Below are 14442 nucleotides of genomic sequence, written 5' to 3' on the forward strand. Positions count from 1 at the left end.
AATAAAAAATCACAATGTTAAACATTTATTTTCTTAACTTCTGTTCTTGAAAACAAGAAGAAACAACAGGAAACGTGAATACAGTAGAAAACGCAATACCCTCTCCCCATCTTTAACCATCAGTTAATGGATTAACAGGAGTAGCAGAGGCAGATTAGCCGCAACGAAATGAAACGAAACCACCGCCATTAGCCAAAGACTGGTGGCGCCGTTGGTGGTTAAACTGCAACGAAACTGGGAAGAATAAAGCTGACCAACGGCGTTGGAAATCTCGTTATGCCGTTAATAGGGCAACGATTATCTTTGCAATGGAAATTTCACTGTCTACCGTGTTCCTCGGACATATTTGGGAACGTCGCGAACCGTGCTGTGCCGGCATTAATTCCACGGAAGGGAAGCAGCCGTGTACGCACAGCCGAAACGATAATTGGTGTTACGCGAGAATTACGAGCAGCCGGACAATAAACACCGGTCGAATCGACCAGCCCGATATCCATTCGGCCGTCATAACGTTATTAAAGCACGCGACACGCTATTACTTAACAGTGGTTAGTTAACAATTCGGAGGAGATCATTAGGCGACAATCATACGGTCGAACGACCCGAGATAATAGTTCGACGCACCCGATATCATCAAACTGTGCCGTCGAGTTGTTGTAATGTTAATAATTAGGCTATCGGCCAGGGATATGATATGGGAATTCCGATTTTCAATCAGATTGGATCTGTAAAGTCCTAATGAGGGAAAGGGAACCTAAAGCCTTCAATAATGGTTTCGAAGATACGAAGATTATTATAAACATCTATTAAGTGAATCTTTAAGAAGAAATACAAATTGCAATTGTTATTTAAAACGAAACATGTTTGATTTCTTTTACTGAGAAATGTACCTGAGGATATAGCTACGAAAGAATGAGATTTTAAGGGAATTGATTTTTTTTTTGAAGTTTCTAGATACCTCCCCTCGGTATCCGCGAAATAATTGCAAATCTGCTATATTTCATAGAATAAGCGTAGCATGCACGAAGAACACATTCGTGACGCGATTCAATGAACAGCAATGATACAAAAATTAAAAAGGAATTAATGCGATACCAACGGGATTTAATGGTACGGACCCGGTACCCTTAATCCGTTATCGATGAAAGCTGCATTATGGAACTGTACGGGTTAAGTTCGACGACAGCGCCATTCGCGATCCTTTCGCGTGCTAATTATAAACGTCTAGCATTCACGTGCATGATTACATCGCATTAGCTTCACCAGGAATAAAAATTGATCGTATTTTCGCGTCACGACGACGCCTCTTTTAGCGATTGAACGGTTTATGCAATTTACCTGAAAGGTAGAAGTTTTTGATGCTATGTATGCCGAACAAAAGATTGAAGTTGTAATGCATCTAAGAGGATTAATATTGATCTGTTGATAGAAGTATGGGGACAAATGATGTATGAAGATTAATTCGAGAAGGAGTACACATAGGTGTGATGTGTGTAAATGTATTAGGTGGCAAAACATGTTAACCTGACATAAGAGGTGCTTTTAATTATGGTGTTGCAATCTAATTATGCAACATGATAACTATTCAACCTATTCTCGAATAATGGAACGCTAATGAAGATGCTAATCAATGGAAAAGGCATTAAGCTACCATCCTTAATGAATATATTTTGAAAGGTTGAAAATGTTTTTATTTTTTAAATACAAAGAGACATTTCTGTATAATAGAAATAATTGTCCTCGCGTAAAAGACAGATTATGCCATCATAAAAGGTACAAAGTGATTGTATCTCACAATTCTCGCCTAAATAAGCCCCGGCAAAGTGATTAATCGAACGCTGGCCAGTGGTCTCCGAAAAAAGGAAAGAAAACAAGCATCCCCAAAGTAACCAACCGCGTGTTCAATTTAACGAGCGCCAGTGTTTGTCTTGGAAAAACGATTCTCCGTCGAACGATCGAGCTCCACCCCTGAAACTACAATTTTTATTACACACAGAACTTGGACTTCCACCCCCATACACTCTGCATGCCAGCTGAACGTCTCGTAATTCAATAGTGCCTCTATTATCATGAATAATTCAAGCAGACTACCAACATAATTCTGTTGTTTGCTCCAGTAATACACAGTTCTATCGATAGTCAACCAAAATATTGAAAGATAAATTTTCAGTGCCTAGTTTCCATCAGTTGAGGTCGACAACACCAAACCTTAGCCTTTGAAGTACTAAAGGATTAGAAGATTGAAACTGGACTATAGTTGAATTGTACCCTAATAGACAAAGGACAAGGTACCCTCGACAAAAATAACTAAACACAAAGTGTAAAACGTTAGGAGATTCAATTTTCGAAGATTGCCTTATTTGCCGCGCTTAAAAGCCACGTTGGACCCATGAATTGGTCAGCTGATGGAGTCCTTCGTTTGCTCGACGATTGTTCTGGCTAATAAAAGACAGAGCCAAGTCTCAGGCTTCTTCGAGGATTCCTACGGTGTTCTTAGCCCTCTGTATAACAACAAAACCGACAGACGGCGCTGTGAACAATGGACAAGTATGGCAGAGAGGCGGACAAGTGTCCTGGGTATACCTATTGTTTTTCCCTGGCTGCTACAACCGCCGGCAGCGCTAATGTCCCTCATAATAGAGGGAGAAAGGGGCCAGGTAATGCGAGCTGCCATGTTGCAGACGGTCCTGCGTAATCCTCCGGTTGATTGTGTACACGTGTGTGCACAGTGGAATGACAACCCTCTTTTTAAATTTCCCGGACTATAAGACTAATTTTAGGAATTCGTAGGTGACTACAGTGATATGTCTGATGAATTTTATTAATATTTCAGAAACCTCCTTTTATCTTATTCGTGCAATTTATTGAAATAATTATCACGGAGATGAAAGCAAATATTTACTTTAATTAATATTTGAAACATTTAAAAAAATAAACAACCATTAAGGATGTAATGGAATCAAGAGAAAAATTTGATTCAACCTGGAGGATGAAACTGGAAAAGTAATGAAAAAAAAATATGGACAGGTTAATATGTTTTCATAAAATTACAGCGAATGCAGGGCGGCGAAAGCAATTGAAAACTAAGTCATTTCTGAAACAAAGTTACCCCGCGGTTCATTCCGACGGGGGCTTACACGAATACCTCAGATATTAGTTCGTAACAAAATTCTCGTGCTGGCAACTTTTCCAATAAAAACTTCGGACATCATCAAAATTAACCCCCCACTAACAGATTCCACTTATTCAATATCCCGACGAATTTCAAAAGCCTGATACTTGCATCTTCCGTTTTCCTTCCAACCTGAATTCTTTCGTCTTTATGATTTAACAGAATCTACCGTACACCCCCTCTGGCTCATAATAACGATGAAATTACTTCGGAATCTTTAGAAAGACAGGAAAGAAATTTCCATCAACAGAAAGAAATATTTTAACTAAATTATACTTTTAGCCTCAGCTTAAGTTCTGGCACGGATGCACTTCGAAAAGGAAAAAGTCCTCTACAGATATTAATTTTTTTTCTCAAAATGGTTTTGTCATTATCTGACTGCACTACGTTTTCGAAAACCGACATTTCCAAAATGAAAACTGCATTCCATAATTTGGTACCCTTGGGTGCCAAGCGAGAGGATCAGCGCGTAGAAAAACGAACAGGATGCAAGCGCAAGCAAGAGTATACGAGCGAATTGCTGTTGGATGCTGGCGAAGCTTGCGTGTATATTTTTATTCGAACTGGGTCACCGCACTCACAAACACGGCTTTATTGCGTGTTTGACACTCGACCGGGGTCAAAATGCATCCGCAGTGACTCGAATATATGTATATGTATGTATGTCCTCGGAGCGCGAGATTTTTCCGCGAGAAAGGACTCGTTTGTGCATGAAGTACCTGACTTTGGTCCTTGGAAATGCAATGCATCGCAAAGAAAAATGTAGGTTAGGTGAAAACGCAGAGGATCGTATAAATAGGTTAGGATTCTAATCCTCGACACCTGTTCTGATTATTTTATGGCAATTCTCGTGTAGGATTTACATTAATTCCAAAACGAATGAGATGTAATATTAAGAGAAAAATTAAACCAAGGGACATATTTACAAACATAACCTAAAAAGTATATTTATACTGTCGGGATAAAGCAACAGCATTTTGTCATACTAATGAATATTTCCTTAGCGTAGACATTTCAAAATATTTGCCTCTATATTTATCCAAACTTCGTTACACGTATCCAAAAATAAAACCGTCCTCCCGCAATCCATTCTGAGGGTCTCCGCGAGTCGAGCGACTCCAATTAAACATTTAACGTCGACCGGCTGAAAATCTCCCAATTTAGACCCGTCTGCGCCACCGTTCCCCGGAAACATTAAACGCAAACCGTCGAAACGTGCCGGGATTTATTTGCAAGCCATTGTTTAACTGCGATTCACCAACGCCTTTGAAGGGCTTCCGCAACGATGCACATGTGTGTTCCAAGGATACTTTTTTTTTTCCTCTCGCCACCAGGGAGCTAACCTAACCTGAACTCGCTTTACTCTGCGAGCATAGATTAAGTATAACAGTCGGCCACTTAACAATTCGGCCAGTGAAACGTTTCTAACTAGTCGGTGGAGTGGTTTGCAGCTTTTAGGACTCCCTCAAAGTCAATGCTGTCCCATGTGTATGTATTGGGTTGTAGAGGACGTTCGTGTAAAATACCGAGCATGGTAACCTTCTATAGGGGAAGGCGGCCCCCATCATTTGTCTTAATACTTTGCGTTATGCCTCCATTACAGAGGACCGTTATTCGGTTAGGTATTCATTTCGAAGCGAGTTTATTCATTTAATAATTAATAAAAGGGGAATAACTCGACTTGACATTCATTTGTTTCGCTGTAGCAGTTAAGGGATATGCGACGCATACCTTTATTCCCTCTACTGCAGCTGTGACATTGTTCCGAATACCATTACTTATCTTACTAATTGGAACACAACGAAACCCTTCCACCTAATTTCAATCGAACCCAATCCAACGTGTCGTTAACGATACAACGTCGCTGGATCGAAGATCGGCGCTCGGGACATCGCATCGTGAAACACGCCTTGTCCAGGAACTGGGTCACCAGTTACGATTATCCTGTTACACGAAACTGTTGGTAAAGCAGGTGGCTACATTACCACGCTTACCAGCAGATCCACGGAGATCGTGGCCAAATCGAGCAGAATACTTTCGATCAGTTACGACAGTCTATTCCCCGGAGCGATTTCTACGAGGTTCCACATTGTTGACCTAAATCCTACGACGGTATACATGCTAGTTGAGCTCATCCCAAACCGAGCTTCCTTTCCTCTCAATTTCTTCGTTTCCGCTTAGACCCCCAACCGGACCGGATGAAAACGCGACTGTTACTCCAGGAATTTATGCGGATTACCCCGTGAATGTGTGCACGCAGGTTCGTATGTTAGGGGTCGGGTGTCTTTTCGGTCTGATTGAGAAGGGCGGGACCCCTGGTGAAACGTTGAGAAAATTCCGCCAAATGAAGGGCTGCGAAGGAAACTCGACGCCCGGAGGATGACTTCCGGCGACAGTTTCGTGGCTCTGTTTTTAACCGACTCCGAAATATTTCGAGTTTAATCGAGATTATTTTTTAAACGATTTCGGAAAACGAGGAGGTTACTCATTTCGATCAGTATTTATGGCTGATATTTATCCCTGAAATGATGGAGAACTTAAAGGAATTTTAATTTTAATTATCGAACGAAAATGTTCAAGCAAAAGCAGCACATTTTTCATAATTGGATGAACGCGAGAGCGACTTCTGTCACAAAACAAATGTTTTCGATTCGACGAAGAGGAAAATTAATCTTGGCAAACCTTTGAAGTACCCGGGGAAATTAATGGGAGACTGAAAATTGAATCTGAAATACAATGCGCGCAAGGGCAAAATTTCATTGGGTGCTTGAATTGTCTGTTAATGAGAATCAACCGTAATGTTCGTTTTGATTGGAGAGCCACTACTTTTCTTAATAATCAAAAAATAAGTTAACAAATCCAGTCCTACATTCGCCACTAACCCTGTGGTTAATACCTACAATCATACGCGTCGTTTAATACCTAATCCTTGTGATGGATTTATGCAGGGTGTACGATAGTTTCTGAGTCCTTTTAACCTTACAACAATCGTAGACTCTATCAATCCTAAATAATCATCATGTTCGAACAGACTTTAATTCCATTCACCCTAAAACGATCTAAAATTCTTTATTTCCACCGGGACCGAATGATAAACCTACATGGTTAGGTTAGGTTCAAGGAAATACGACGCTCCCTCTCAGCAGCATCCGAAATTCAGCTCCTGACCGTCACATCGAACGAGACGACGGTATGGGGGCGTATGTGTGTGCGAGGAGGGGGGTAGAAAAACATCACGCGGCTCATTGCCGGGAGATTTGGAGGAAAGCGGGCTGAGATTGCCGGGAAATCCTCGGGAACATTACCGAATCGGTACGCGTGGTCGCGTGCGAGTTACACGGCTGCGCGGAGGAAAACAAAGAAGAAAAGGGATCCTATGAATTCGTGAGTGACTTCGGATATCACGTTTCCCGGCGTCTGCCAGACATTTCCTTCGGGCTTCCTGTGTGCATACGTGCAAGACTGTGTATATCTATGTAGATACACACAGGGTGTCCTTAGAAAGAGCGAACCTTTAAGTATATAGGTTGTTCCAAAATGGATATCATTGCGGTAATTATAATTATCAAAATAATACAAATATCTCCCCTGTAACTAATGAAAAAAAAGAAGGTTATGTATAGCCTCTACTGTAGAAGCGTCCAAAATTAGGGTCCTGAGACTGGGATCTTATCTCCTAACATTTACAGCAGAAGAAAAAATATTCTCGTGACTTTCTCTACTAATGTTACATTTCTTATCATAACTTAATCTCTAGATAGAGTTAAGGCTTGCTGTGGCACACCAAGCCTTTAAGGCACCGCCTGCCCAGACCCGCTCTACTGTTTTAGGTTATGTATCGTCTCATAATATTGTCATCTTACTTCTTTCATAGTTATAATTTTATGAATAAAAACTATGATAATACTTGTAGCATAGATTCAACGTATTCATGAATAAAAAGATGTATCAAAGAGGAAGATGATAATAGTGGAAGGACATTAGGGAAGTGTCAAAAGAAGTCAAAAGAGGATCTGTTTCTTGCAGAGAAACAGTGCGACAGGAAAATTTCAGGGGTGGAAAGATATGAATTTTCATCGGGAAGTCAGACGATAAATTTTCTGTACGCGCGCGACGCTCGCCCATTATGTAGATAATCGTGCGACAGAATTTACGTTCCGTGATGTCGCCACGACTTTGTAGACACATCCAGCGAAAACGAAATCGCGACATAGAATACATTTGCGACATGAACCAGCCACCGCGCTTTTTAAACTTGCAATCTCTACTTATACATACAGGGTGTTCCAAAAACCGTACATTTTTATATGTCTGAATATTCAAATTTATAATTTTGTATTATTCTCGAAACATAACTGGCAGAAATTCGAACAAAATATTCGAAAAATATTCCTCGACCCTATTTCTCTTTTTACGTCCTTTCTTTGATACTAGTTGTAATTTGCAAAAAGTAGAACGGTTATGTGGTGCGCGTTTTACAATCTCGAAACCGGGGAACGACAGAGGAAGCAATTACGCGACGCTTTTTTTTTCTATTTCAAAATTTCACGGTTCGCTGGAAATAGGGTAAAGGATTCTATGAAAAAAAAAAAAATGAGGCAGGTGATTGTTCTGTAGGTTATGCTGCGTTATTAACAGAACTCGGATTCGGTGTAAAATATAATTTGCTAATTCCACGGTAAAATTTCGTACCGTGCAAGTTCCATGCAAAAAAACAGTCAGTATGATACTCACGTTTTTGCCTACTGGTTAGTTTGTCGTCCAGGTGAAAATGTTTTCGTTTCGGAATGGTGTTATGATGAGGTCGACGCTCATTGGTTCTTTCTGCAACATGCAAACAAGAAAAATTTGTAAAATATCTTGCTATTTTTGTGCAAATATTCAACGAAATCACGAACATTTGAGATTTATCAATTTATACTCACATGTTTATTATAACGCTGGTATTGTTAGCAACGTAAGCACACGACACTCGCGAGGAAAGATATCTACGACGCGACGGGTACCGAAGTTCGGTAATGACTGAAGACCTTTGCGATTTCAAGAGTGTGCGAGGATATTGTTTACGATCGAACGGTGGGAACAAGGCCGTGAAACTTGTCTGTTCAATGAATACAGAGGCGTGTTTATCGAGCAGAATGGAATGCAAAACGACTACAGAACTGGGACATTCGGCTCGAAATACGAGACGAATTATTATTGATAAGAGAAAATGTGACGATTAATTAGTGAAAAATGCAGAACACAGATAACACTTGAGGTAATGATATTAATATCTTCCTAAGTAAAATTTGTATTGTCATTTTGCTAATACCAGTAATGGGCATTAAACAGTAAAATGAAAATTTATCAATAATCCAACGTAATTATTTAAATCTTTCATTATCACTAAACAGCTTCAATTTCAGTAATGTCAAATATAGAATTTCGCTATCCATACATCAAAGACTGTTATTAATCGTCAAAGTCCGCTCATCACATTCACCGAACACTTTAATTGAAACTAATAAAATCTGGACAGTGGAACGTGCCCGCTAGAAATTGTAACAGAATTCCAGCTCGTTTGGGAAACAACGGTGCAACGGACGGTATCCGTTGACGTGATCCGTCGTGAATTCGCGATGAACAAGATGGCGACAAGTAGACGACGCGTAATGGCGTCTTAGAGGAACTGTCAGGTTCTTTGTCCCCGAGAAATTGTTTCTTACGCTCGAAAACAATTTCACGAGACAGTGTTTCGGAAACTCGAGACGAAAACGACACCGAAATCCTCGTGAAATTTGAAATTCCTTAAACTGATACATCGGTAGTTCACAGTGAACTTGAGTGAAAATTCACGTTGATAAAATGATATCTTATAAATTATAAATTTAAAATAAATCACAGTTTTGAGATCGCAATACACAATTAATAATAAAAAAGCAAAAAGTATTGCGCGCAATTAAACAGAGAAAACATTTTATAAACTTTACTTAATAATCTCTAGTTAAATAAAATAATTGTTCAACGTCGAACAATTTAATGGAAAATTTTGTTACATTAAATTACTTTTCTCTGATAAATATAACAGTATCACTTTTTAATTTAGCTTCTGTTATAGAGAGGAAAAATTCCTTTTAAATACCAATTAGATTTTCAAACAGATGGAAATCGCATAATCTAAAAAACATTATAATTTATAAATGAACGTGGGTACTTTGAAATCAGATAACCAACTGCATTATCTGTAGTCTCTAATTTCTGGCCAAAAATTTCAGCCGCTTTCAACAAGGATAAAAAGCATCCAGGAAGGAGGTAACATACAGACACGAAAGCATGCAGACATAAGCACACACAGAGACGTGACTTTCTTAATCACAGTCTCTAATCGGTCGGAGCTCGCCTCATCAATCTCTTCGCGCCGCGTCAAAGAGACTGGAAGTTGTATAGTTAATGAGGCCGAAGCGTAACGCTCGCGGTGCTGCGAGGAGCTCACCGCTCGCGGCTGCTTTTCAAAGCGTGCCTTGCCTGTCTTGTTAATTATTCGACGTTTGCTTCGGTTTAGACCGCGTAATCCGCGCATTATTCAACCGATGCTCTGCAGAAGCGGCTCGATTATCAATAACATATGACGCGGACCCCATGGCCGATTTGAAATTACGGGTTTAACGAGGCTTAAATATTGCACGCGCGTACATATGTCGGAACGACACGGTCCACGGTAATCCGGTACCCGGATTTACGTACGGCCTACGTCCGTTTGCAAAACGATCGATCGCATCATGTCGAATAAAGCACATCGGTGTACTTTGCTGATTACGTTACGTCGAACGAAGCCAGAACTATCCGCGAGCATTGTTATTCCGCTTGTAATCGCTGTCATCGGCAGCTCGCGATCGAGGACGATGGTACCGCACGGAAAAGTGTAGTTCCCCTTATGCAGTTGGCAGACCTGTTGGACTTCCAGACAGTTTATCGATGATCCGGACGGCCCAATTGCCTGGAGTCACTTGGATGAAGGATTGCATGAATTAAAGATTGATATTTTTGCAATGATTAAAAATTTTCATAAATTTAAGAACAACTTTGCCCACTTTGGATGAGAATTTTTAACGATCATTTTTATCGCATTTTTATAATTTTCCAACAAGAGAAGAAACTCTTCAGAGGAAATAGAAGGAGCTAAGTAACGAGGAGCAAAGATGAAAATTGAAAATTTTTTCCAAGTAATTCCTGTCCCTTTTACTTTCATTTAGCAGCGCCTGTAATTACCTCCTTTTCAGACCCCGAGCTTGATGGCGTTTACGAGGCTCGAAATGACCGGTTTTACGATTCCGCGTTCAACGATGAGAAAACGGGGTTGAATCGGTACTGTAAGCCGTTAAAGTGCGAAAGAGCCGAGCGTAGGTGTCCTAAACCAAAATCAGATAATTGAATAACGGTCTGGTACAAAATTTCTACGTCTTCGGTTTTACGAGTCTCATTTATGGCGTCGATTGTTTGACGCCCTCTATCGATGGCGTCCTTAAACTACTTCACGCATATAATCAGCGCCATATGTATATTTTGCTGTCAATTTTATTATACTCCATATGGAAACTTTTTTCATACATTTTTCAACCCAACCAAAATCTAACTTCGAATTGTAGACACATGTATAAAGAAGTGCCTCTACATTGTTGAATAAAAACAATTTATTTACAGAGTGAATTCACGATCAAAGAAATATTCATCGTAAAAAGTAGCTTTGATGTTCTGTCGATCGTAACGATGACAAGAGTTATTTTCTCTCTGACAGGTACCGATGGCGTATCGATTGTTTTTTTAAAAAGTTGTTACATGAGTACGAGGGGGAAGAGGCAATTGAACAGACGCAGCATGTAACTCGTTGGTTTGAATATGCTCACGCGTTATTTTGCATATAAAAAAAAAAGTACCCGCTGTCCAATACAGCACGATCAAATCGATAGACTGGCAAATATTTTTCGCGAACATCAGTTTTATACTTCGGCTAGCAAGCACTTTTACGAGGATCAAACTCTGTTACGGACGTTTAAAGATAAAGTGCCTTTTTCTTGCTGTTCTCTTCGCTCTACTTTTACTGCATGTGTTATGGGAACAAAAGATGGTGCATACTTACGAGGATATAGGTTAAGACACTAAACCCTAACCTATGAATCCCAAAGCATAAATTGTATAATGCAATCGAACATCATAAAATATTCAGAAACTTGCGTTAACAGCATAATAATTTTTTCAAAATCAATGTCATATCTCCATGGTGAGAATTAATCACCAGGAGGAACGACCCTAGTCTTCTGAAGTGATACTAGGTATTACAGTTCAAAGATCACAAACCCGTCCGTTAATTGACACTAGAGGCCATTTTGCAGCGTGAAAGCGGGCCACTTAGTAGGATTCGTGGGAATTGCTGTCTCACCGTGCGTCGCCGACCCTCTGGAACCATGAGTTCATCGCACACTATACAGCGCAGGACGCCTGCTCATTAATCGACCCCCGCGTATTGTTCTTTACGATTATAGTCGTGTATCGAGTTACACCGTCGAAGATGTACCTTTCATCAGGGTACGTTGTTGACCGCATCATCCCATGGATCGAGATTTATTACCAGTGAAAGGGAGCCGCCTGCTTTGTGCCGGTGTTGTATTTCACGGTCAAACGTCATTATTGTTCCCGCCGAACAGATGTATCGATTGCACTACTCATAACATTTCTCGGCGAGAAAAGAAGTCGGTGTAACATGAGTACTGGGGAGTTTTAAGTTGCATAGTATTAGTTTTGCAAGATGGATGGTTCTAATTCTTCATCCTGATCCTCATCTGTGAGGATAATACACTGAAAAGAGTACGAAACCTTAGTAAACCCAAGTAAAGACACTAATCAAAATGATCCTAATGACTTGTCATCAGTGCTAAGTTCATTCCACTTGGACCAATGCAAAATGTATCGAGTCCAGCTAGGATTGATAGACGCTAGGTCACAGAAACAGCAGTGAATTTATACGTTATCGCGATGCTAGCTGGCTGCAGTCCCTTTCACTCTTCGGCTTTGTCCCCGCTAAAGGTCGGCATCCCTGAAAGAAGCCCAAGCCATTCAGGTGGCGGCCAGCGGACGGGAAAAAAAGTCCGCTGAATATCGCTGGGACGAGCAGATAAAGACAGGTCGCCGCCGCACTCCTGTCCACCGTGAAGGGAGGTTGTTTATCTGGATGATTTAATTAAGCCCGCCGCTAATTCAATGGACGTGTCCCGAGCAACTAACGAGTTACGGTCGCATCCGTGTGTCGGAGTGGTAGGCACGTCCTGCTGCGTATCGTACCCTCGGCCAAGGAGCGTGGTATCGTGGTGCATGAATATGCCGGTAATTAACCGCAATTGTAGACGAGCCTGAAAATGCGCCGCGAATGTGGCTACCGTCGGTTTATCTCGCTGTCGATGGGGCCCGTCACTCTTAATTTAGGATTCTACGCGTCTCTCTTTGAATGATTCTTTTGATAGCGTTCGGTGCTCACGAATAGGGGAATGGAGGGCCGAAAGGTTGGATAATTTTTAATCGGATTGAGCCTCATTTGGATATTGTGGTTGAGTGATGAGTCGCTTTTGTGGCTAAGTCTGGGACGTCAATTTAGGGATCAATCGTTTGGAGAATGGGATGACGTAGCCCTTATATAATTTGTTGCGAGAGAAATTTTGGGGTATAATAGTGGAAAAGGATTGGCTGGAAGTACAAGGAACAGATTATTGGCCTTCATCCTTAATTGGTATGATGATGACCTGAGCTTGATAGATAGTGTTACATAAATGTTCAATTTACACCACGCTAAATGGTCTAATCTTGAACGATTTACCGAGAACCTGATATGTTTGTGACAAAACTATCATTATATAGCAGTGTTCCACAACTGGCAATCCACACAGAAAACGATCACGCAAGTACAATTGTATCTCCCTCTGTGTATGTATCTCGACTGGTGAATCCTTTGGGATTCCCCCTCTGATGTTCACACCATCCATCTTTAGTGAATACAAGCGTTGTGTGCACACAACGTCATAGATATTGATTGAATGCTATTCCTTTATGGTACGTTTGTCGAGCACACTTTGAAGCTTCAATTTTTTAGATCAATAACCTCGCTTTCCAACCATTCCCAGACGTGTAACCACCAGGCTAGCGAGAAAATTGCGGGCAACTTTGAAAAAAACAATCGAACCTGCAGTAACCACTTTTTGATTTGCTGTCAAACACAGGTAAGTTAATGTTCAGATTGAATCTAGATTAAAAGGAATGTTTTTAAAGTTCGATTTTATACTGATGGATTGTTTCTTTTATCCGATCCTCGCAGGTTTCTGTTTCATCTTTTAGATAATCGTTTTTATTGCCCGTAAGCGTTCATCGAGAAGAATAATCCAGAGGAGAACAAACATTCCAGCAGTCTAAAGCAGAATGAAACATTTAACAAATCCGGAATATCTCTAAAATAACTCGATAAATGAACGCTGTCGGGACGCGAGCATCCAAAGGTCGAAAAGCGTGATTCCGCACGAAACAATCCTCGCCCAACCGCTTCTCAAAGGTCGATTCGACGATCCCTCAGCGTTTCCCCGTTTCATTATGCTCGAAACTCGCAACAAAATTCCCGCGGAATCCGCAACTCCGTGGATTTTCCGCGAACCTAGCCGCGTAACTGAATCAAATAACAGTTATCCTTCATTATTCACCGTTTACACTGACTAAGGGTGCAGCGGCAAAGTAAACTTCAGGCCAGGTGTCGAGGTACGTTCTCGTTAGCGGGTTTACATCCGGGTCACCATTGTGTAACCACGTAACCGGCAGCTATGTTGCACGCAGCTTACTTGGCAAATATCGTCGCGCTGTGTGACTGGACGTACAACAACGATATTATCGCGGTAACGACCATGATAACAAGAGCCTACGCTCAAGTTTTTCTCCATCGTGTCGCTTGTCGCGCCCTCTCGTCGCCAACATGGCCGCCACTGGTTTACGGTTTTTTCACCACCTCGACTTTTCGCTAGGCTTTTTTATAAGCATTTCTGCATGGACAAAGCTGTAATAAGTTTTAAACGAAACGTTGAGAGTGATAATATTGATAAAACAATTGGTGTCTTAAAGGGTAACTTCGTTCATTATTAAATACTTAAGAGAATGACTGGATTCAGAGGCTAACTTTTGGCTCTTCATTTTTTCCTATATTCTAATATAAAATCTTTTTTTATCTTATATATTTCATTATAAAAAGAAACGAATAAGGA

The 14442-nt window shown here is 40.7% G+C and overlaps 1 protein-coding gene across 7 annotated transcripts in view; it reads right to left on the reverse strand.

Moving 5' to 3' along the window:
• The window catches only part of LOC114871505, a 191234-nt gene that overhangs the window by 120337 nt on the left and 56455 nt on the right, over nucleotides 1–14442 (reverse strand). For 3 of the 7 annotated variants that reach the window (XR_003788583.2, XM_029177479.2, XM_029177475.2), the window contains exons 1-2: nucleotides 8098–8366; nucleotides 7907–7996 (exon numbers count right to left, since the gene is read on the reverse strand). The gene's annotated coding sequence lies outside the window, so the exon portion shown is untranslated. Of the gene's footprint in view, nucleotides 1–7906; nucleotides 7997–8097; nucleotides 8369–14442 lie in introns of those variants that run through there. The other 4 variants (XM_029177478.2, XM_029177477.2, XM_029177482.2 and 1 more) reach the window with 2 other exon arrangements.

This window comes from Osmia bicornis, chromosome 16, assembly GCF_907164935.1.
Source record: "Osmia bicornis bicornis chromosome 16, iOsmBic2.1, whole genome shotgun sequence".
NCBI lineage: Eukaryota > Metazoa > Arthropoda > Insecta > Hymenoptera > Megachilidae > Osmia > Osmia bicornis.